The sequence below is a fragment of the Anomaloglossus baeobatrachus genome, chromosome 3, assembly GCF_048569485.1.
Source record: "Anomaloglossus baeobatrachus isolate aAnoBae1 chromosome 3, aAnoBae1.hap1, whole genome shotgun sequence".
Classification (NCBI taxonomy): domain Eukaryota; kingdom Metazoa; phylum Chordata; class Amphibia; order Anura; family Aromobatidae; genus Anomaloglossus; species Anomaloglossus baeobatrachus.
The window spans coordinates 569,256,564-569,279,811 of NC_134355.1; positions in this window are offsets into that span (position 1 = coordinate 569,256,564).

Below are 23,248 nucleotides of genomic sequence, written 5' to 3' on the forward strand. Positions count from 1 at the left end.
AGGAGAAAGATGAAATGTTTACCGATCGGTGGTTGACCTCCACTTTGCTATGCACCCCAATTTGGGATGTATTCCATCTGTCTAGATTTTGGCGGTTGGTGACTGTTCACATTAAGTCATCAGGCTTTGTCCACAGGCTATTTACTTCATGCAGCATTTACTTGGACCTGTCCCGCCCACAGCCATGACTCAGTCATGGGTACGGGATTGAAATAGACCAGGTGAGTGCTGCTAAGAGCAGTTCTACTATTCATATGTGAGGCCGTATGGCACATTTTATAAAAATATTTTAGTGTAGGACTGCCTCAAATGAGATTTGCCGTGACGTGGCGAGGCAGCTCAAGAAATTGCAATTTTTTGCCAAAAATCTCAAAATTTTTATAATAAGTACAGTTTGGAATGTTTAGTGCTGAAGTGCACATTTGGTGCTGGCTTTTTGTTTTTTCTTCATTGAATTGGTCGGTGGTTGACCTCCACCTTGCTATGCACCCCAATTTGGGATGTATTCCATCTGTCTAGATTTTGGCGGTTGGTGACTGTTCACATTAAGTCATCAGGCTTTGTCCACAGGCTATTTACTTCATGCAGCATTTGCTTGGACCTGTCCCGCCCACAGCCATGACTCAGTCATGGGTACGGGATTGAAATAGACCAGGTGAGTGCTGCTAAGAGCAGTTCTACTATTCATATGTGAGGCCGTATGGCACATTTTATAAAAATATTTTAGTGTAGGATTGCCTCAAATGAGATTTGCCGTGACGTGGCGAGGCAGCTCAAGAAATTGCAATTTTTTGCCAAAAATCTCAAAATTTTTATAATAAGTACAGTTTGGAATGTTTAGTGCTGAAGTGCACATTTGGTGCTGGCTTTTTGTTTTTTCTTCATTGAATTGGTCGGTGGTTGACCTCCACCTTGCTATGCAACCCATTTTGGGATGTATTCCATCTGTCTAGATTTTGGCGGTTGGTGACTGTTCACATTAAGTCATCAGGCTTTGTCCACAGGCTATTTACTTCATGCAGCATTTGCTTGCACCTGTCCCGCCCACAGCCATGACTCAGTCATGGGTATGGGATTGAAATAGACCAGGTGAGTGCTGCTAAGAGCAGTTCTACTATTCATATGTGAGGCCGTATGGCCGTACAGCAGTGAGGAGGATGGGAGGGTACTGTGGCGCCCCAAGGGCTTCCGTCACCACATAGGTGCTACATCTTATCCAGAGGTGTGGTAACCCATCCCATGGTAAGGGGGTCATCTACCAGTTCACACGACACACGCACACAGACAGACTCATCACAACACTCCACTAAACCGTTGTTAGGGCCTAGTGCACCTGGACTTGTATAGTGGCTAGCATCGTCCCCGAAGCTAGTCTTGGGGTGGTGTGGCAGGCGGCGGGGCGCTGCTCTCGCTAACGCTCGGGTCCGGCGCTGCGGCTGCTGCTCGGTGGCTCGAGTGGTGGGCCGGATCCGGGGACTCGAGCGGCGCTCCTCGCCCGTGAGTGAAAGGGGGGTGGTTTGTTTGGGGATTTAGTCCGTGACGCCACCCACGGGTTGTGGTGAAGATGGGCACCACCGCTGCTGGTGACGGGGATCCCGGGAGCAATGGTAGGGAGCAGCTGGGATGTTGTTCTCCCCCTCCGTGGGTAGGGGTTGGTGGTCCCGGGGCCCGGTGGTGTGACTGGGAGGCAGGGTCGGTGAGGTGCAGGGTTGCAGGGACACCGCGGCGCGGTGCCGGATGGCACGGGTGTACTCACTCAGCAAAAGATGCACAAAGTCTCCGGTAAACCAAACGGCTGGATGGACGGGTCCCGCAGCCGTCTGCAGTGTCTCTCCCCGGACAGGTGATGGTGGCTGTCTCCCCCTGCACCTTTGTGTACTGAGTTGACTCCAATGGCTTCCCAACGGTAGTCCGCTACCCGGTGTATAGATACCGGAGGAGCCCGTTTTGCCCGCAGGCGCTGGCCCTTGGATTTCTAGCCGGTGGCTGTGGCTGTATATCCTCACGGTGTGAGCGGTTGCCTTCAATCGGGACTTGGTTGTTAGGAAACCCCGGGGATTCCTGTCACATTCGGATTTGACTATTGACGGCGGCTCCAAGCCTGGTCGGTGTCCGATGGCCCTGCCTCTGTGCTTAGCTTCACTCCATTCCCCAGTCCGGTACCGGTGGGCCACCAACCAGCCCCGGTCCTTCCGGATCTGCGGAGTTCCACCAACTCCTGCAGACGTCCACCACTGTCTGCCAACCTTGCTCTCAGTGCCTGGGCTCCAACCCAGACACTCGCAGTACGTGACCTCTCACTTTCACCTCCTGAACTGAACTATTCCAAACTCTAACTGACTGCTTTTCCCGCCTCCAGGCCTGTGAACTCCTCGGTGAGTGGGGCCAACCGCCTGGCTCCGCCCCACCTGGTGTGGACATCAGACCCTGGAGGGAGGCAACAAGGGTTTTTGTCTGACTAATGTAACTGTCTGGGGGTGGGGGTGTGTGTGTGTTTTGTCTGTGGCTACCTGGCTAGTTCAGGGCGCAACATTCCCCCTTGGTAAAATGCAGACCGTCCGCGGGCTGCCCGTCCATCACCGGTTTTATTTTTCAAACTGTAAAAATATAAATAACATGGAAAAAACGGTAAAACATGAAACGTAAGCATACTTTAGGTCCTCTTAAACGTTACAACACACATAAACATTTTTACTGACGGACGGATGTCTTCCGCTCTCCCACCCAAGCAACCTAGCCCTGATGCTGCCCTTAAGAAGTGGGCAGCACCCCTTTACCCAAGTCCAGGTTCAGGCTGCCTGAGCGGGAACGGGTATGGTAACTCGCACCCGACTGTCACTTCAGGGGACCCCACGTCCATGGGGACCCCTGACCCCCGGAGGATGGCCACCGGTCCAGGTGGTGGCCGGGCCCCAGCCTGCTCTGCTGCGGGCCCTTCCTCCAATCTGCCTGTCCGGAGGTGGCAACGGTATCCATCCCACAACATTATTTACAGACCCACAAGTTCGTGGGTGGCCTGCCAGTTCTCGGCCATGTTCATGAGGAGCTTCTCATGTGGGTATGGGGAGTGAACTTGATAAAAGGGGCAACTCCAGTCCCAACGGGGACGGTTCTCTTCGGACGGTAATCTGGTGATTTTTCGGATTGATTAGTATTCATTTAACGGAAAGAACAAAGTGCTGAGGGTCCCAACGGGGGACAACAGGGTGCAACGGTGGATCGCTGCCTTCACTTTTAGGTCAATCTCTTCATAGACCTGCTTCACCTCGACATCCTGTCAGCAAGGTGGGGGAGGGGACTGGGACTGCGCCTGGAAACTGCGGCCTTCCCTCACCTTCACATCGAGGGCATACCAGCCCCTCTCCCCGCAGTGTCGAGTGTAGGCCACCAGGTCTCCCGGCAGCAGGTCTCGGCCCGTGTGGCCCGTCAGCCGATGGGCATGTACATCCCGGAGGGCTACAAACACTTCGGCCTCCAGGCCCGGTTCGTATATAAAGCCGTACCCCCGGTGAGGGTCGAATCTCCGGACCTGCCCCTCGTACACCGGGCCCCGTACCCGGAAGGTGGCATTTCGGAGGTGGTCCTTCTCACGGATGGCACGGGCCACCACCTCGGCCCTCCGGCGTTCTCTCTCGGCGATTCCACAGCCCAGCGGGTTTGGCTCCCCGTCCCAGTAAGGGGTGTCTGAATGCCCCCGCGCACGGGCCGGGCCCTGCGGGACTTCCTTCACACTGCCCACAACTGGCCCCCTTTTTTGGGAGGTCCCGTGGTGACATGGCCTGGGGTGCTGCCTCGCAGCGGCGACCCGGCGCAGCCTCAGCCGAGGTTTGGGGTTTGGGAACAGGGATCTTCACCGGCTGGACCTCCGCCTCCTTCTGTACCGGACGGTCTACCGGAGCCGGGACGGACTTAGGTGCTGCCACTTCCGGTGCCGACGGCTCTTCTTCACGGACGGGCACCTCCGCTGGATCTTCCATCCATGGCAGCGGTGCGGGTCGTCTGCGGACATCGCTTGGAGGCTGGTCCTCCAGGGCGGATGGCCGGAGCGCCGCTACTGGTGGTGGGGGTAGCGGGCCTAGTGGCGGGGCAGCAGCAGCCGATACAGATAGCTGGGGAGGCAGCAGGGTGAGCGGGCGCAGACCGGGCCCCTCAGCCGCAGCGACCGGTCCTTCTGGGACACAGGGGCGTGGGTCGCTGACCCAGCAAGCAGCATCACCCTCTTCTCCATGCAGCCCCAAGCAATTAAATCTAACCCTAACCCTTCCCCACTCAGTCCGTTAGCAGGTAGTACCCCAGCATGAAGCCCCAGAGTACGCAGTCCCCTAACAACTGTAACATCACCCCCTCCTTCCCCAAGAGTGTAATGTGTCACCAGGGGTTAAGGGGATACCCAGAACCGGGCCAAGGGGTCGCTTCTGGAAAGGGGATCACGGTGTCATGACCTGGTCTGTGCTCCCTGGTTCCACAATAAAAAGGGGGGTTATGTTCGTGACGCCACCCGTGGAATGTGATCAGAAATGACCACTGCTGCTGCAGAACCTCCGGGGTGATGGATGGCAGCTTGAGATGGGACGGCTCCCCACGGGTAGAGCCTTCTCCCCGGGGCAGTGTGATAGTCTATGGGGGAGCGCAAGACACGAGCACAATAAACAAGCAGACTCACGGTTTTGCAGTTTCTTTGTCCTTTACTGATGATAGTATTCAGCAGAGTACTGTCCACGGAGTCTGTGAAGGGTTCAGGGTTTCTCCCACCCAGTCGGGTCGTTTTGTCTCCCTTTTTCTGCATTGTGCTTGTGTGGCCCTGCTGCTGTATAAACTAGGCAGCCAGCCCTGTTCCTTCCGGGTACCGACCTGACAAGCAACTTGAGTCCTTACTTGTATGTTCCTGAACTCTCCTATGTTGCTGTGTCTGTGGTACAGATGAAAGATCTGGAATCTTCACTTCTCCAGTGTTAGCAGTGCTGTAATCTGCTCAGCCTCGGATACGGCATCCGTTCTGTGCACTCCACTGGGGCAAGTTCAGCAATACTCTGTCCCCCAGGTATGTTCCTCTGTGTAATCTGTCTCCTTTTCTCAGACCCTCGGCTTAGGCCTGGAATTGGTCAGCGGATCCTGAGGTGAGCTAGAGCCAGCTTCCAACCTGCAGATCCTTTCTCCTCAGTTCTCTGCACTGAACTAACAAACTGAAACTGAACTGAAAACTGACCACTTCCTGTCCACACCAGAATATAAAGGGAAGCAGCTTGGTCTCCCCCTTCTGGCCTGGAGGTCTTGGTGTTGTGTGTGGGGAGTTAACCCTTTGTGTTGTTACTGTGGCAACCCTGGGGTGCCACATTCCCCCTTAGTGAAGAACAGTAATCCGGAACTGTGAAAGAAACAAACAAGTTATCAACAACAATTGTATACATACAGAGTCTCAAAAGGAAAAGTACAAAAACCCAAAAAGTTCAACAAAAGTCCAAAATGTTCAAGAATTTGTAAGTGTTCATACAGGATAGTCTCTGTAGGTACTGGGCTTATGGGTCGCAACGTTGCAATTATATAAACATTTAAACAACCAAACGCTTCTTACAGGTGTCTCTACTCTGGTCGTAAGTGCAGTAGGCCTCACGGCCCTCGGGCCACCAACAATGTGATCAAGTTGTAACTCTCCGTGCTGCCACCTTACACCACTCTTCTCTCACCTTTTCTGTACACTAAACTGTTATGGTTTTTCATATAAACATTATAACATATGTACATTTTATATGCAATTTCACATTAGTCTTTATATCTTGCTGGTATCTGACCCTGAGTACTACGCTGTGACCTGCGTACTGGTGGTGTACTGGGTGTACTTAGCATAATGGTGTGGGTGGAAGTGTACCTATTTGGTGTTTCTGGCAATTGTGAGGATGGGGGACTGACTGTAGGACTGGCAAGCCCACTGGGACCAGGAATCTGTTCTTCCTCTATGGGTTTTAACTTCCAGTTCTTCTTGTCTTGGGACTTCTTGTGGTTTGGGGTCTGATGGTGGTTCCACCACTTGAGGGAAGGCGATCATCGGGACTACTACTGCCCCATAGTAATTTGGCCAAGTTTTTGGGAAATCTCCTAAGACTGTATGGAACACATCTTCTTCCTCCTTGATGGGTTGTACCTGTATGGGTAAGGTGACGTCTGGTGTCTTCAGGGTTTCAGGACACGGTTTGAGTTGATCTCTTGACACGACAGCTGATGTCCTTCCTTCATCCTTACTGATGAGACACACTTTGGGATTATCCATACTTGATGGTAAGACTGTATATGGGGTGGTTTCCCACTGATTATCCAATTTGTTTGTGCGTCGTTTCTAGAGATGAGCGAACCGGTCGCGGTTCGGCTCGAGGTTGGTTCGCCGAACGGACCTCCCGTTCGAGTTCGGTTCGTCGAACGTTCGACGAACCGAACTCGAACTGCATAGGAAACAATGGCAGGCAATCACAAACACAGAAAAACACCTAGAAAACACCCTCAAAGGTGTCCTAAAGGTGACAAACAACTCAAACACATTGGAAAGTGACAAGGACATATACTCATGCGAAAACAAAACAGCTGGACAAGGAAAAAGAGGAGGACACACAGATATAGGCATGGCACGCCCTTCTAAAATCATGTAAAACACCGCAAGGTGACTCCAAGCGGAGTCTCCATTTTTTCCAAAAATTGGGCCACACACACACCCTTCCCTTCAGTGGCAGCAGTTGTGCCCCAGTTGTACACTTCACAGCTACATTTGCATCAAGCACATTCAAAAATACGCCATTCTTATCCATCCCCAGGATGACACCGGGGTAGGTAGCAAAGTCTTTGCTGACCCATGACTTGTTCATCTTGGCTTCTTTTAAAAACAATGTAAGCAAGGGTTACTCCAAGCGGAGTCTCCCTTTTTTCCAAAAATTGGGCCACACAGACACCCACCCCATCAGTGGCAGCACTTGGGCCCTAGTTGCAAACAGGATGTTTTGATTTGCATCAAGCACATTCAAAAATACGCCATTCTTATCCGTCCCCAGGATGACACCGGGGTAGGTAGCAAAGTCTTTGCTGATCCCAGCTCTGTTCATCTTGGCTTCTTTTAAAAACACATCAAGCAAGGGTTACTCCAAGCGGAGTCTCCCTTTTTTTCCAAAAATTGGGCCACACAGACACCCACCCCATCAGTGGCAGCACTTGGGCCCTAGTTGCAAACAGGATGTTTTGATTTGCATCAAGCACATTCAAAAATACGCCATTCTTATCCGTCCCCAGGATGACACCGGGGTAGGTAGCAAAGTCTTTCCTGATCCCAGCTCTGTTCATCTTGGCTTCTTTTAAAAACACATCAAGCAAGGGTTACTCCAAGCGGAGTCTCCCTTTTTTTCCAAAAATTGGGCCACACAGACACCCACCCCATCAGTGGCAGCACTTGGGCCCTAGTTGCAAACAGGATGTTTTGATTTGCATCAAGCACATTCAAAAATACGCCATTCTTATCCGTCCCCAGGATGACACCGGGGTAGGTAGCAAAGTCTTTGCTGATCCCAGCTCTGTTCATCTTGGCTTCTTTTAAAAACACATCAAGCAAGGGTTACTCCAAGCGGAGTCTCCCTTTTTTTCCAAAAATTGGGCCACACAGACACCCACCCCATCAGTGGCAGCACTTGGGCCCTAGTTGTACACTTCACAGCTACATTTGCATCAATCACATTCAAAAATACCCCATAATTAACCGTCCCCAGGATGACACCGGGGTAGGTAGCAAAGTCTTTGCTGACCCATGACTTGTTCATCTTGGCTTCTTTTAAAAACAATGTAAGCAAGGGTTACTCCAAGCGGAGTCTCCCTTTTTTTCCAAAAATTGGGCCACACAGACACCCACCCCATCAGTGGCAGCACTTGGGCCCTAGTTGCAAACAGGATGTTTTGATTTGCATCAAGCACATTCAAAAATACGCCATTCTTATCCGTCCCCAGGATGACACCGGGGTAGGTAGCAAAGTCTTTGCTGATCCCAGCTCTGTTCATCTTGGCTTCTTTTAAAAACACATCAAGCAAGGGTTACTCCAAGCGGAGTCTCCCTTTTTTTCCAAAAATTGGGCCACACAGACACCCACCCCATCAGTGGCAGCACTTGGGCCCTAGTTGCAAACAGGATGTTTTGATTTGCATCAAGCACATTAAAAAATACGCCATTCTTATCCGTCCCCAGGATGACACCGGGGTAGGTAGCAAAGTCTTTCCTGATCCCAGCTCTGTTCATCTTGGCTTCTTTTAAAAACACATCAAGCAAGGGTTACTCCAAGCGGAGTCTCCCTTTTTTTCCAAAAATTGGGCCACACAGACACCCACCCCATCAGTGGCAGCACTTGGGCCCTAGTTGCAAACAGGATGTTTTGATTTGCATCAAGCACATTCAAAAATACGCCATTCTTATCCGTCCCCAGGATGACACCGGGGTAGGTAGCAAAGTCTTTGCTGATCCCAGCTCTGTTCATCTTGGCTTCTTTTAAAAACACATCAAGCAAGGGTTACTCCAAGCGGAGTCTCCCTTTTTTTCTAAAAATTGGGCCACACAGACACCCACCCCATCAGTGGCAGCACTTGGGCCCTAGTTGCAAACAGGATGTTTTGATTTGCATCAAGCACATTCCAAATCCACAAGCATTTACTCTCCCCAGGATGACACAGGGGTAGTAAATTCCTTCTGGATCCATGACTTGTTCATTTTGATGAACGTCAGTCTGTCCACATTGTCACTGGACAGACGCGTGCGCTTATCTGTCAGCACACACCCAGCAGCACTGAATACACGTTCAGAGACAACGCTGGCAGCTGGACACGACAAAATCTCCAAGGCGTAACTGGAGAGCTCTGGCCATTTTTCTATGTTTGAAGCCCAAAAGGAGCAAGGCTCCAGTTGCACAGTCATGGCATCGATGTTCATTTGGAGATACTCCTGTATCATCCTCTCCAGCCGTTGAGTATGTGTCAGACTTGTTGTCTCTGGTGGCCTTGCAAAAGAGGGTCTAAAAAAATTATGAAAAGATTCCATAAAATTGCTGTTACCGGCACCAGATACGGTCCTACTGGTACGGGTAGACTGGTGACGATGACGAGACCGTCCCATGTTTGTCAAGTTACAACTGGGAGATTCCCTCCCTGCACCTGCACGGTTGTTTGGTGGAAAAGCCGAGCTAAGATCGAGTAACAGCTTCTGCTGATACTCCTGCATACGTGCGTCCCTTTCTATGGCTGGAATTATGTCACAAAATTTGGACTTGTACCGGGGATCTAATAGTGTGGCAATCCAGTAGTCATCATCACTTCTAATTTTGACAATACGACTGTCATGTTGGAGGTAGTGCAACAAAAAGGCACTCATGTGTCTTGCGCAGCCATGCGGACCAAGTCCACGCTGTGTTTGTGGCATAGAGGTGCTAACCGTTCTTTCTTCCTCTGACATCTCCCCCCAACCTCTTTCAACTGAAATTTGACCAAGGTCTCCCTCATCCGCTGAGTCTTCCATGTCCATGGACAGTTCGTCCTCCATTTCTTCATGTTCTCCTGCACCTTGCTCAACATTTCGCCTGCTACTATGCGCCCTTGTCGATCCCTGTTCCCCATGGTCCCATGCCTGCTGCGTTGGTGATGATGAACGTCTGGACCTTGGTGATGTTGTTGTCCCTTGCACATATGAATCCTCCTGTAGTTCCTCCCCTTCATGTTGTCCCACCCCCTGACTCCGAATAGTGTTTAGCGTGTGCTCCAGCATGTAAATGACTGGAATCGTCATGCTGATAATGGCATTGTCAGAGCTAAACATATTCGTCGCCATGTCGAAACTGTGCAGAAGGGTGCATAGGTCCTTGATCTGAGACCACTCCATCAGGGTGATCTGCCCCACCTCTGCATCTCGTTGGCCCAGGCTATACGTCATGACGTATTGCACCAGGGCTCTGCGGTGCTGCCACAGTCGCTGTAACATGTGGAGAGTTGAATTCCAGCGTGTCGCCACATCGCATTTCAGGCGATGAACCGGCAGGCCGAAAGACTTCTGTAGCGATGCAAGTCGCTCAGCTGCGGCGCTTGAACGCCGGAAGTGAGCAGACAGTTTTCGTGCCCTGTTCAGAAGGCCATCTAGGCCGGGATAGTGTGTTAAAAATTGCTGCACGACAAGGTTCAACACGTGAGCCATACAAGGTACGTGTGTCACCTTGCCCAGGCGAAGGGCCGCACCCAGGTTTGCAGCATTGTCGCACACGGCCTTACCAGGCTGCAGGTTGAGTGGAGACAACCATTTATTAAACTCGGACCGCAGAGCTGACCACAACTCCTCAGCTGTGTGACTCTTATTACCAAGACATGTCAAGCTAAAGACCGCCTGATGCCGTTGCGCTCGGCTGCCAGCATAGTAATGAGGCGTGCATGATTCCTTCTGCGCAGTGAGAACGCTGGTGGCCTGACCAGGCAGGCTTGGGGCGGAGGTGGAGGACCCAGATGAGGTGGAGGATGCAGAAGCTGTGGCGGAACTTGGACAGACAGAGGATTGACACACAAGTCGTGGGGACGGCAAGACTTGTGCAGCAGACCCTTCACCATCTATCACCATAGTTACCCAGTGCCCAGTCAGCGACATGTAACGTCCCTGTCCATGCTTACTGGTCCAAGTATCGGTGGTGAAATGCACCCGTTCACACACAGAGTTTCTCAAGGAAGCGGTGATGTTGTGTGCGACATGCTGGTGTAGCGCGGGCACACCTTTCTTAGAGAAGTAGTGGCGACTAGGCATCTGGTACTGGGGCACAGCGACAGACATAAGGTCTCTAAAATCCTGTGTGTCCACTAGGCGGAAAGGCAGCATTTCGGTAGCCAACAGCTTACAGAGGGATAGAGTCAACCTCTTAGCTTTGTCATGGGTCGGAGGAAGTGGCCTTTTATTTGACCACATCTGAGGGACAGAGATCTGGCTGCTGTGTGTAGACGGTGTTGAGTAGGGTGTCCCTGGAAAAATGCAGGTTTGTGAGGAAAGTGCAGGCGGAGACATGATGTTGCCTTCATCCAACGTTGGTGCTATCGATGTCTGAGAGAGCTGTACACACTCACTTGTTTCCCCTTCCAAACCAACTGACGACCTTACAAGCAAACTGCCTGTTGCGGTTAAAGTGGTGTAAGTTTTGCGTGGAAAAACAGGTGTGACAGCTGTCCCCACAGTCCTAGAAGATGAAGAGCGCGCGGATGCACTGGAAGGGGCGGGCGGTGGATGGTTCGCTCCGCTAGCTGGCATTGCAGCACGGTGAGCTTCCCACCGGGACTTATGATATTTATTCATGTGACGATTCATGGAAGAAGTTGTCAAACTGCTGAGGTTTTGACCTCTACTAACAGAATCATGACAAATGTTACATATCACATGAGTTGGGCGATCTTTTTCGATGTGAAAAAAGGCCCAGGCTAGGCAAGGCTTAGAGGCCATGCGACCTGTTGATCCACCCCGAATAATGCTCATAGGCAGAGTGGTGGCTGAGGATGCAGTTGTAGACGTGCTACCAGTGCTCCGACTCTGTCCAGGAAGGCGCAAGGTAACTTCGTCGTCGGTTGCATCCTCCTCCACCGCCTCTGTTGACCTCCTCGAGTGCCTGACTGGGGGTTGACAGTAGGTGGGATCTAGAACGTCATCATCAATTGTTGTGTTCGCACTCCCCTCCCCCTCAGACCGAGCCTCTTCTTGCCCTGACCGAATATTTAAGTTGTCATCCCAATCGGGTATCTGCGTCTCATCTTCATCAGTATGTTCCTCATTGTCTATAACCACAGGTGTTACAGTTTGTGACAAAGGGTCAACATTATGCTCAGAAACTTGGTCCTCACGGCCTGAATCTGAGTCACAAAGGTTCTGGGCATCACTGCAGACCATTTCCTGTTCTGTACTCACTGTAGCTTGGGAGCAGACCTCTGATTCCCAGGCTATAGTGTGACTGAACAGCTCTGCAGACTCAGCCATCTCAGTTCCACCATACTGTGCAGGGCTGATGGAGACTTCAGAGCTGGGAGAAATCAAGTGTGATTGGGATGACAACTCAGAGGAATGGTGTTTTTTGGATGCGGTACTTGAAGTGGCTGAGAGGGCACTTGTTGGACCACTTGAGATCCATTCAAGCATTTTCCTTTTTTGCCCATCATCTACCTTTGTTCCTCTTGTTCGTGTCCGTAAAAAAGGGAGCACATCGGATTGTCCACAATAAGTAGTAGACATCTTACTTTTGCTAGTAGATGGTCTATCTTCAGCAGATGATAATGGAGCTTTGGCACCTTCCCCACTGACAAAACCTTTTTTGCCTTTTCCACCACGCCTCTTCCCCTTTCCACCAGCATCTGTCATTTTGCCACTCATGTTGATTGCGACAAGATTGTGGACTGAAAATGTGGTAGTAAAAATTGAGAGGTGGTGAAGATTGCAGTGGTGGTCTAGCTTTATTAACAGCAGAATAATAAAGAATAAATATCCCTGACAATGTAACTTAGTTATAATTCGTTGGAGTGTGCAACGCAGGCAGACGTGCTGCAAATGTCTTGGCACTAGTGGGACTATAGCAAAGTCCAATAGCCACGTATAGGATGCCACTAAAAAACACTTAGTGTGTGCAAGTATAATGGCTTAGTTATAATTAGTTGGAGTGTGCAACGCAGGCAGATGCGCTCTGCAAATGTCTTGGCACTAGTGGGACTTTAGCAAAGTCCAATAGCCACGTATAGGATGCCACTAGGTACACTGAGTGTTTGCTAGTAAAATTGCTTAGTTTAAAAAAGTTGTAGTGTGCAATGCAGGCAGACGTGCTCTGCAAATGTCTTTGCACTAGTGGGACTATAGCAAAGTCCAATAGCCACGTATAGGATGCCACTAGGTACACTGAGTGTTTGCTAGTAAAATTGCTTAGTTTAAAAAACTTGGAGTGTGCAATGCAGGCAGATGTGCTCTGCTAATGTCTTTGCACTAGTGGGACTATAGCAAAGTCCAATAGCCACGTATAGGATTCCACTAGGTACACTGAGTGTGTGCTAGTATAATGGCTTAGTTATAATTAGTTGGAGTGTGCAACGCAGGCAGACGTGCTGCAAATGTCTTGGCACTAGTGGGACTATAGCAAAGTCCAATAGCCACGTATAGGATGCCACTAGGTTCACTGAGTGTGTGCTAGTATAATGGCTTAGTTATAATTAGTTGGAGTGTGCAACGCAGGCAGATGCGCTCTGCAAATGTCTTGGCACTAGTAGGACTATAGCAAAGTCCAATAGCCACGTATAGGATGCCACTAAAAAACACTTAGTGTGTGCAAGTATAATGGCTTAGTTATAATTAGTTGGAGTGTGCAACGCAGGCAGATGCGCTCTGCAAATGTCTTGGCACTAGTGGGACTATAGCAAAGTCCAATAGCCACGTATAGGATGCCACTAGGTACACTGAGTGTTTGCTAGTAAAATTGCTTAGTTTAAAAAAGTTGTAGTGTGCAATGCAGGCAGACGTGCTCTGCAAATGTCTTTGCACTAGTGGGACTATAGCAAAGTCCAATAGCCACGTATAGGATGCCACTAGGTACACTGAGTGTGTGCTAGTATAATGGCTTAGTTATAATTAGTTGGAGTGTGCAACGCAGGCAGACGTGCTGCAAATGTCTTGGCACTAGTGGGACTATAGCAAAGTCCAATATCCACGTATAGGATGCCACTAGGTTCACTGAGTGTGTGCTAGTATAATGGCTTAGTTATAATTAGTTGGAGTGTGCAACGCAGGCAGATGCGCTCTGCAAATGTCTTGGCACTAGTAGGACTATAGCAAAGTCCAATAGCCACGTATAGGATGCCACTAGGTACACTGAGTGTGTGCTAGTATAATGGCTTAGTTATAATTAGTTGGAGTGTGCAACGCAGGCAGACGTGCTGCAAATGTCTTGGCACTAGTGGGACTATAGCAAAGTCCAATAGCCACGTATAGGATGCCACTAGGTACACTGAGTGTGTGCTAGTATAATGGCTTAGTTATAATTAGTTGGAGTGTGCAACGCAGGCAGACGTGCTGCAAATGTCTTGGCACTAGTGGGACTATAGCAAAGTCCAATAGCCACGTATAGGATGCCACTAGGTACACTGAGTGTGTGCTAGTATAATGGCTTAGTTATAATTAGTTGGAGTGTGCAACGCAGGCAGACGTGCTGCAAATGTCTTGGCACTAGTGGGACTATAGCAAAGTCCAATAGCCACGTATAGGATGCCACTAGGTACACTGAGTGTGTGCTAGTATAATGGCTTAGTTATAATTAGTTGGAGTGTGCAACGCAGGCAGACGTGCTGCAAATGTCTTGGCACTAGTGGGACTATAGCAAAGTCCAATAGCCACGTATAGGATGCCACTAGGTACACTGAGTGTGTGCTAGTATAATGGCTTAGTTATAATTAGTTGGAGTGTGCAACGCAGGCAGACGTGCTGCAAATGTCTTGGCACTAGTGGGACTATAGCAAAGTCCAATAGCCACGTATAGGATGCCACTAGGTACACTGAGTGTGTGCTAGTATAATGGCTTAGTTATAATTAGTTGGAGTGTGCAACGCAGGCAGACGTGCTGCAAATGTCTTGGCACTAGTGGGACTATAGCAAAGTCCAATAGCCACGTATAGGATGCCACTAGGTTCACTGAGTGTGTGCTAGTATAATGGCTTAGTTATAATTAGTTGGAGTGTGCAACGCAGGCAGATGCGCTCTGCAAATGTCTTGGCACTAGTAGGACTATAGCAAAGTCCAATAGCCACGTATAGGATGCCACTAAAAAACACTTAGTGTGTGCAAGTATAATGGCTTAGTTATAATTAGTTGGAGTGTGCAACGCAGGCAGATGCGCTCTGCAAATGTCTTGGCACTAGTGGGACTATAGCAAAGTCCAATAGCCACGTATAGGATGCCACTAGGTACACTGAGTGTTTGCTAGTAAAATTGCTTAGTTTAAAAAAGTTGTAGTGTGCAATGCAGGCAGACGTGCTCTGCAAATGTCTTTGCACTAGTGGGACTATAGCAAAGTCCAATAGCCACGTATAGGATGCCACTAGGTACACTGAGTGTTTGCTAGTAAAATTGCTTAGTTTAAAAAACTTGGAGTGTGCAATGCAGGCAGATGTGCTCTGCTAATGTCTTTGCACTAGTGGGACTATAGCAAAGTCCAATAGCCACGTATAGGATGCCACTAGGTACACTGAGTGTGTGCTAGTATAATGGCTTAGTTATAATTCGTTGGAGTGTGCAACGCAGGCAGATGCGCTCTGCAAATGTCTTGGCACTAGTGGGACTATAGCAAAGTCCAATAGCCACGTATAGGATGCCACTAGGTACACTGAGTGTTTGCTAGTAAAATTGCTTAGTTTAAAAAAGTTGTAGTGTGCAATGCAGGCAGACGTGCTCTGCAAATGTCTTTGCACTAGTGGGACTATAGCAAAGTCCAATAGCCACGTATAGGATGCCACTAGGTACACTGAATGTTTGCTAGTATAATGGCTTACTTAGAATGAGTTGGAGTGTGCAGAGGACAAGAGGGTACAGTGGCAGGATTGTGGTGCTCTGGGTAGAGGAATGGAAGCCTGCCTTTCTATTCCCTCCTAATGGTGAAATGCAGGGAGGAAATCCCTGACCTGGGCTACACAGACGCTGTTGCTGTTTGCAGGACCTGTCACTTATGGCTCTCTGACCCTGCCGCTTTGAGCCCTTAAAAGGACTGCTAGAATGTGCTCTCCCTAAGCTGTCTAACACTGTGTATGCAGCGCATACAGCTGTATCGGCTATAGGACTCAGGAGGACGGAGCTGCGACACTGATGTCTGACACCAAAGACGCAGAAGGCAGATAATGGCGTTCGTGAAGAAAATGTCCGGTTTTATAATGCAGGGACATGTGACATGCAGATCCTATCACACATGCCGTTGCTTCTCTGGCTCAAAGTCCACTTAGGTGTGTGTGTGTCTGTGATTGGCTGACATGCTGGCCCGCCCCACAAGACGCGCGCGCTTAGGGAAGGAAGACAAGAAAAAAAAAAAAAAAAAATGGCGATCGCCATTATAGAAACAGCAGTGATCTGAAGGCGCTGTTCACGCACACTATACACTGAAATGTGATAATAGTTTGATTCACAGAGTGACTTACACTATTACAGCAGAAACCAAGCTAGGATTTAGCTGTTTTTTGGCTGCTAGAACCGTTCTCGAACGTTTCTAGAACTATCGAGCTTTTGCAAAAAGCTCGAGTTCTAGTTCGATCTAGAACATGCCCCAAAATCACTCGAGCCGCGAACTGGAGAACCACGAACCACGAACCGCGCTCAACTCTAGTCGTTTCCTCTTGAGAACTTGGTCACCAGGTTGCAATGGGGTTGCTAGAGCATGCTGGTTAAAGGTTCTCTCTCCTCTTCCCCTAGCTTGTTGGAGACTTTTCTCTACGCACTCTTGTATTTGGCGATACTGTTGCTGACGTAGGGTATCCCAATTGGATTTTTGAACTTTTGCATCTGGCTTCAGAATTCCCATATCTAAATCAATTGGCAATTTACTGGGCCTTGCACGCATGAGGTAAGTGGGGGTGCAGTTTGTAGAACTCACCGGGACATGATTGTACAAGTACACCAAGTCTGGCAATTTCTCTGGCCATTGATTTCTTTCTGACTCTGGTAAGGTCTTCAACAGGTCAATCACAATATGGTTCATCTTCTCGCATAAGCCATTTGTTTGGGGATGGTATGCTGTTGTGCGGATCTTTTTACAGCCTTACATGTTGCAGAATTCTTGGAAGATCTGTGATTCAAAAGCTGGACCTTGATCTGCAAGGACTTGTTCTGGGTAACCATGGGGTCTGCAAAAGTACGTCTGGAATGCTTTAGCTGCTGTTTTAGCTGTAAGGTCTTTCACGGGTACCACCACTAAGAAGCGTGAGTAGTGGTCCACGATGGTTAAGGCATAGACATAGCCGGACCGGCTTGGTGACAACTTGACATGGTCTACTGCGACTAGCTCGAGTGGTTGCTTGGTTACTATGGACTGGAGTGGAGCTCTCTAGTTCTGTTGATCCTTTCTTCTGAGGTTACATGGGCCGCATTTTCTACACCAATCTTCAATTGATTTCCTCATGCCAACCCAGTGGAATCTTACTCTTAAGAGCACTTCCAACTTTTTCCAACCAAAATGACCTGCACCGTCGTGGTAAGCTTCCAGAACCATCTTGACATCTCTCTTGGGCACGATGATCTGCCAGACCAACTCGTGTGTTTTTGGATTGGTGTGCCTTCTACAGAGCTTCCCTTGGTACAGAAATAATTTACCTCTCTCTTTCCAGAGATGTTGTGTCTCAGCTGGGGCATTCTGATTAGGGTAAACACCTTGTTGTGTAAGCAGTTCTTTCACTAACTTCACAGCTGGATCTCTGTCTTGTGTGTCAGCCCGTCCGTGGTGTGCTAATGGGTTGAGAGTTGCCTGCTGTTGTTTTTGGTAGACACTCGGTTGATACTGTCCCATCTTAGGACGGTGAAAGGCCGGCAGCTCAATTTCTTCCAGTCCCTCCGGTTCCTCTTCCACGTCCCCCAAGTGTGGCATCCGGGATAAGGCATCTGCATTCCCATTCTTGCGGCCTGCCCTGTATTTGATGACAAAGTTGTAGTTTGACAGTCGGGCTATCCACCGCTGTTCCAGTGCACCTAATTTTGCCGAGTCCAGGTGGGTCAACGGATTGTTGTCAGTAAAGATGGTAAATTCTGCAGCTGCCAGGTAGTGTTTGAAATGCTCTGTTACAGCCCAAACTACTGCCAGTAGTTCTAACTTTAAGGAGCTGTAATTCTCAGGGTTTCTTTCTATAGGCCGGAGCTCCCTGCTTGCAAAGGCAATAACTTTCTCCTTGCCTTTCTGCTTTTGAGACAATACTGCTCCCAGTCCTACGTTGCTGGCATCCGTGTACAAAATGAAGGGTTGATGGTAATCTGGATATGCCAGGATCTCTTCTCCTGTCAGCGCCCACTTTAACTTCTTAAAGGACTCTTCTCTCTCAACACTCCACTGGAAAGGAGGATTCTGGGCTGCAGACTTCTTTGACTGTCCTACCAGGATGTCTTGTAGGGGTGCTGCTAACTTTGTGAACCCTTTTATGAATCTTCTATAGTAGCCCACCAGTCCCAGGAATTGCCTCACCTCTTTCACGCTGGTGGGTCTCGGCCAATCTCTTATCACAGTAACTTTTTCAGGATCTGGTGCTACCCCTTCTGAGCTCACGACATGTCCCAGGTACTGTACCCTTGGCTTTAGAAGGTGACACTTGGATGGCTTGATTTTCATGCCGTATCCGGATAAGGCTTCAAACACTTCTGCCAGGTCTTGTAGATGCTGTTCATAGGTCTTGGAGTAGACTATGACGTCAATCAGGTACAGGAGGACCGTTTTGAAGTTCTTATTTCCTAGGCAGCACTCCATCAGTCGCTGGAAGGTACCAGTCGTGTTGCAGAGTCCAAACGGCATACAATTGAACTCACAGGGGCCCATCGGCGTGGTGAACGCTGTCTTCTCCTTATCAGCCTCTGCCACAGGAACTTGCCAATACCCACTAGTCAGATCTAGGGTGGAAAAGTAAGTAGCGGATTTTAATGCAGCCAATGACTCTTCTATCCTAGGTAATGGGTATGCATCCTTGTGTGTAATGCGGTTGATCCGTCTGTAGTCTACGCACATCCTCATGGTCCCATCTTTTTTTCTTAACTAGCACTAGTGGGGCTGCCCAGGGGCTACAACTGTCTCTTATTACCCCTGCTTCTTTCATTTCTTTGAGCATGTCTTTGGCGCATTGGTAGTGAGCCGGTGGTACTGGTCTATACCTCTCCTTTATGGGTGGATGGTTACCTGTGGATATAGTGTGCTCTACCCCTTTAATCTGACCAAAGTCTAATGGGTGTTTGCTGAATATTTGTTCATATTCTTTCAGTACCCTGTATACTCCATGCTTTTGATGGGAGGGTGTAGAATCTGTACCTACATGTAGCTTTTGGCACTAATCCTCCAGCTTTCCCTCTGAGCCATTGTCCTCTGCCTGACTTGACGGGCTCAAGGGCTCAATGGTGGTGATGGCGTTGTTATCAACCGTATATAGCTTAGCCATGGTAGCATACTTTGGTAGGGTGACCTCATCTTCCCCACAATTTAGAAGGCGTATTAGCACTCTTCCCCGGTGTACCTCAACTATTCCTCTGGCCGTCAGTACAGTGGGCCTACTGTCTGAGTACACGGGTTCTACCAGGGCCTGATAGTCTCACCCTCTGATGCCTATTGCAGCTCTACACCAGACCAGCATTTCCGTTTTGGGAGGAATTACAATAGGTATTGGGTCACTTACCCTTGCACTGCCAATTTCACTTCGTGGCATTTCTACCTGCTGCTTCAGCATCAAGGCTTTAATTTCCTTCTGCAGGAGTCTCTGTTGCCCAGGTTTGGCAGTCTCGGCGATCTGCTGCAAGGCAGTAATTACCTCTGCAAAACAATTTTCAATTACATTCATTCCTAGCAGCATAGTTGGTTCACGTTCTCGCCGGTCAACATCAACAATGACAATACCCTGATTCTGCAATTCTACTCTCCCAATCTTAATGGTCATTTCTCTGAAACCAACCTGTGGTACTAATTCACCATTGCTAGCCCATATATTCAATGCAATGTTAGATGGACCACTGCTAAAGTCTGAATCAGCCCAGTACCTCTTATAAAGGACATACGGAATTGATGTTATTTGGGAACCAGTGTCCAGCAAGGCGTTGAGCGGAATGCCATCCAACACGATGGGGATGACTGGACGTCCTCCCACATACTTGTCATGCAATGGTGAGGGGCCTTGAGAGTTCATTCCTGAGGAGCAGGTTTCTTTGTCCTTTACTGATGATAGTATTCAGCAGAGTACTGTCCATGGAGTCTGTGAAGGGTTCAGGGTTTCTCCCACCCAGCCGGGTCGTTTTGGCTCCCTTTTTCTGCACTGTGCTTGTGTGGCCCTGCTGCTGTATAAACTAGGCAGCCAGCCCTGTTCCTGCCGGGTACCGACCTGACAGGCAACTCGAGTCCTTACTTGTATGTTCCTGAACTCTCCTATGTTGCTGTGTCTGTGGTACAGATGAAAGATCTGGAATCTTCACTTCTCCAGTGTTAGCTGTGCTGTGTGTAATCTGCTCAGCCTCAGATACGGCATCCGTTCTGTGCACTCCACTGGGGTGAGTTCAGCAATACTCTGTCCCCCAGGTATGTTCCTCTGTGTAATCTGTCTCCTTTTCTCAGACCCTCGGATTAGGCCTGGAATTGGTCAGCGGATCCTGAGGTGAGCTAGAGCCAGCTTCCAACCTGCAGATCCTTTCTCCTCAGTTCTCTGCACTGAACTAACAAACTGAAACTGAACTGAAAACTGACCACTTCCTGTCCACACCAGAATATACAGGGCAGCAGCTTGGTCTCCCCCTTCTGGCCTGGAGGTCTTGGTGTTGTGTGTGGGGAGTTAACCCTTTGTGTTGTTACTGTGGCAACCCTGGGGTGCCGCAGTAACATCACCCCCTTTCCTGCACAGCATCCCAGTACGCAGCCCCACACATACAAGATCACCCGTTTTCCCATCCAGTCCTATATATATATATATATATATATATATATATATATCTACATCTACATCTACATCTATATCTATATCTATATCTATATATATATATGTGTATATATATATATATATATATACAGTTAGGTCCAGAAATATTTGGACAGTGACACAAGTTTTGTTATTTTAGCTGTTTACAAAAACATGTTCAGAAATACAATTATATATATAATATGGGCTGAAAGTGCACACTCCCAGCTGCAATATGAGAGTTTTCACATCCAAATCGGAGAAAGGGTTTAGGAATCATAGCTCTGTAATGCATAGCCTCCTCTTTTTCAAGGGACCAAAAGTAATTGGACAAGGGACTCTAAGGGCTGCAATTAACTCTGAAGGCGTCTCCCTCGTTAACCTGTAATCAATGAAGTAGTTAAAAGGTATGGGGTTGATTACAGGTGTGTGGTTTTGCATTTGGAAGCTGTTGCTGTGACCAGACAACATGCGGTCTAAGGAACTCTCAATTGAGGTGAAGCAGAACATCCTGAGGCTGAAAAAAAAGAAAAAATCCATCAGAGAGATAGCAGACATGCTTGGAGTAGCAAAATCAACAGTCCGGTACATTCTGAGAAAAAAGGAATTGACTGGTGAGCTTGGGAACTCAAAAAGGCCTGGGCGTCCACGGATGACAACAGTGGTGGATGATCGCCGCATACTTTCTTTGGTGAAGAAGAACCCGTTCACAACATCAACTGAAGTCCAGAACACTCTCAGTGAAGTAGGTGTATCTGTCTCTAAGTCAACAGTAAAGAGAAGACTCCATGAAAGTAAATACAAAGGGTTCACATCTAGATGCAAACCATTCATCAATTCCAAAAATAGACAGGCCAGAGTTAATTTGCTGAAAAACACCTCATGAAGCCAGCTCAGTTCTGGAAAAGTATTCTATGGACAGATGAGACAAAGATCAACCTGTACCAGAATGATGGGAAGAAAAAAGTTTGGAGAAGAAAGGGAACGGCACATGATCCAAGGCACACCACATCCTCTGTAAAACATGGTGGAGGCAATGTGATGGCATGGGCATGCATGGCTTTCAATGGCACTGGGTCACTTGTGTTTATTGATGACATAACAGCAGACAAGAGTAGCCGGATGAATTCTGAAGTGTACCGGGATATACTTTCAGCCCAGATTCAGCCAAATGCCGCAAAGTTGATCGGACGGCGCTTCATAGTACAGATGGACAATGACCCCAAGCATACAGCCAAAGCTACCCAGGAGTTCATGAGTGCAAAAAAGTGGAACCTTCTGCAATGGCCAAGTCAATCACCAGGTCTTAACCCAATTGAGCATGCATTTCACTTGCTCAAATCCAGACTTAAGACGGAAAGACCCACAAACAAGCAAGACCTGAAGGCTGCGGCTGTAAAGGCCTGGCAAAGCATTAAGAAGGAGGAAACCCAGCGTTTGGTGATGTCCATGGGTTCCAGACTTAAGGCAGTGATTGCCTCCAAAGGATTCGCAACAAAATATTGTTAATAAAAATATTTTGTTTGGGTTTCGTTTATTTGTCCAATTACTTTTGACCTCCTAAAATGTGGAGTGTTTATAAAGAAATGTGTACAATTCCTACAATTTCTATCAGATATTTTTGTTCAAACCTTCAAATTAAACGTTACAATCTGCACTTGAATTCTGTTGTAGAGATTTCATTTCAAATCCAATGTGGTGGCATGCAGAGCCCAACTCGTGAAAATTGTGTCACTGTCCAAATATTTCTGGACCTAACTGTATATATATATATACACACATATAAATAAAATCACCCTTTCCCTGCACAATTCCTAATATGCAGTACAATCCCCCATTATGCAGACCCATACTGTGCAATCTCTCAATATGCAGGCTCATATTGTACAATTCCCAATATGCAGGCTCATACTGTATAATCCTTAACGGGAACCTGTCAGGTCAAAAAAAGTGTTATAACCTACAAGCAGGAGCCTGTGTGAGCTATTAACCACTTCCTACCCATCCCTTTCTTTTAATAATGTACATTATGAAAGTAATAAAATATGTTTTATTACTTACATACTCCCTATGTAAATAGCATAGGTCTCTAGCCCCATGAGCGTTGCATCACCCTGTGGGTTTCTACATGCTTTCCATGATATTATGCTCCTGTGGGCGTGATACCATGGATTTACATGAGCGACGTCATGTCTGCACTTTCAGAATCTCGCGTGCGCGAGCTTACCATTCTCACCGCCGCCTCATCCTGGTGTTTGCTGGTCGGTTTCTGACGCGCATTGTGCATGACAGGAACCGTAGGAGTCTTCTGAGCATGTGCAGTGTGCGTCAGAAGCCGACATGCAAACACCAGGATGAGGTGGCGAGAATGGTAAGCGCGCGCACGCACAAGATTCTGAAGGAGTTGACGTGACGTCGCTCATGTAAATCCATGGTATCACGCCCACAGGACGATGTGACACTCATGGGGCTAGAGACCCTGCTCATTTACATAGGGAATATGTAAGTAATAAAACGTTATTTTATTACTTTCATATTACACAATATAACAACACAGGGGTGGGTAGGAAGGGGTTAATAGCTCACA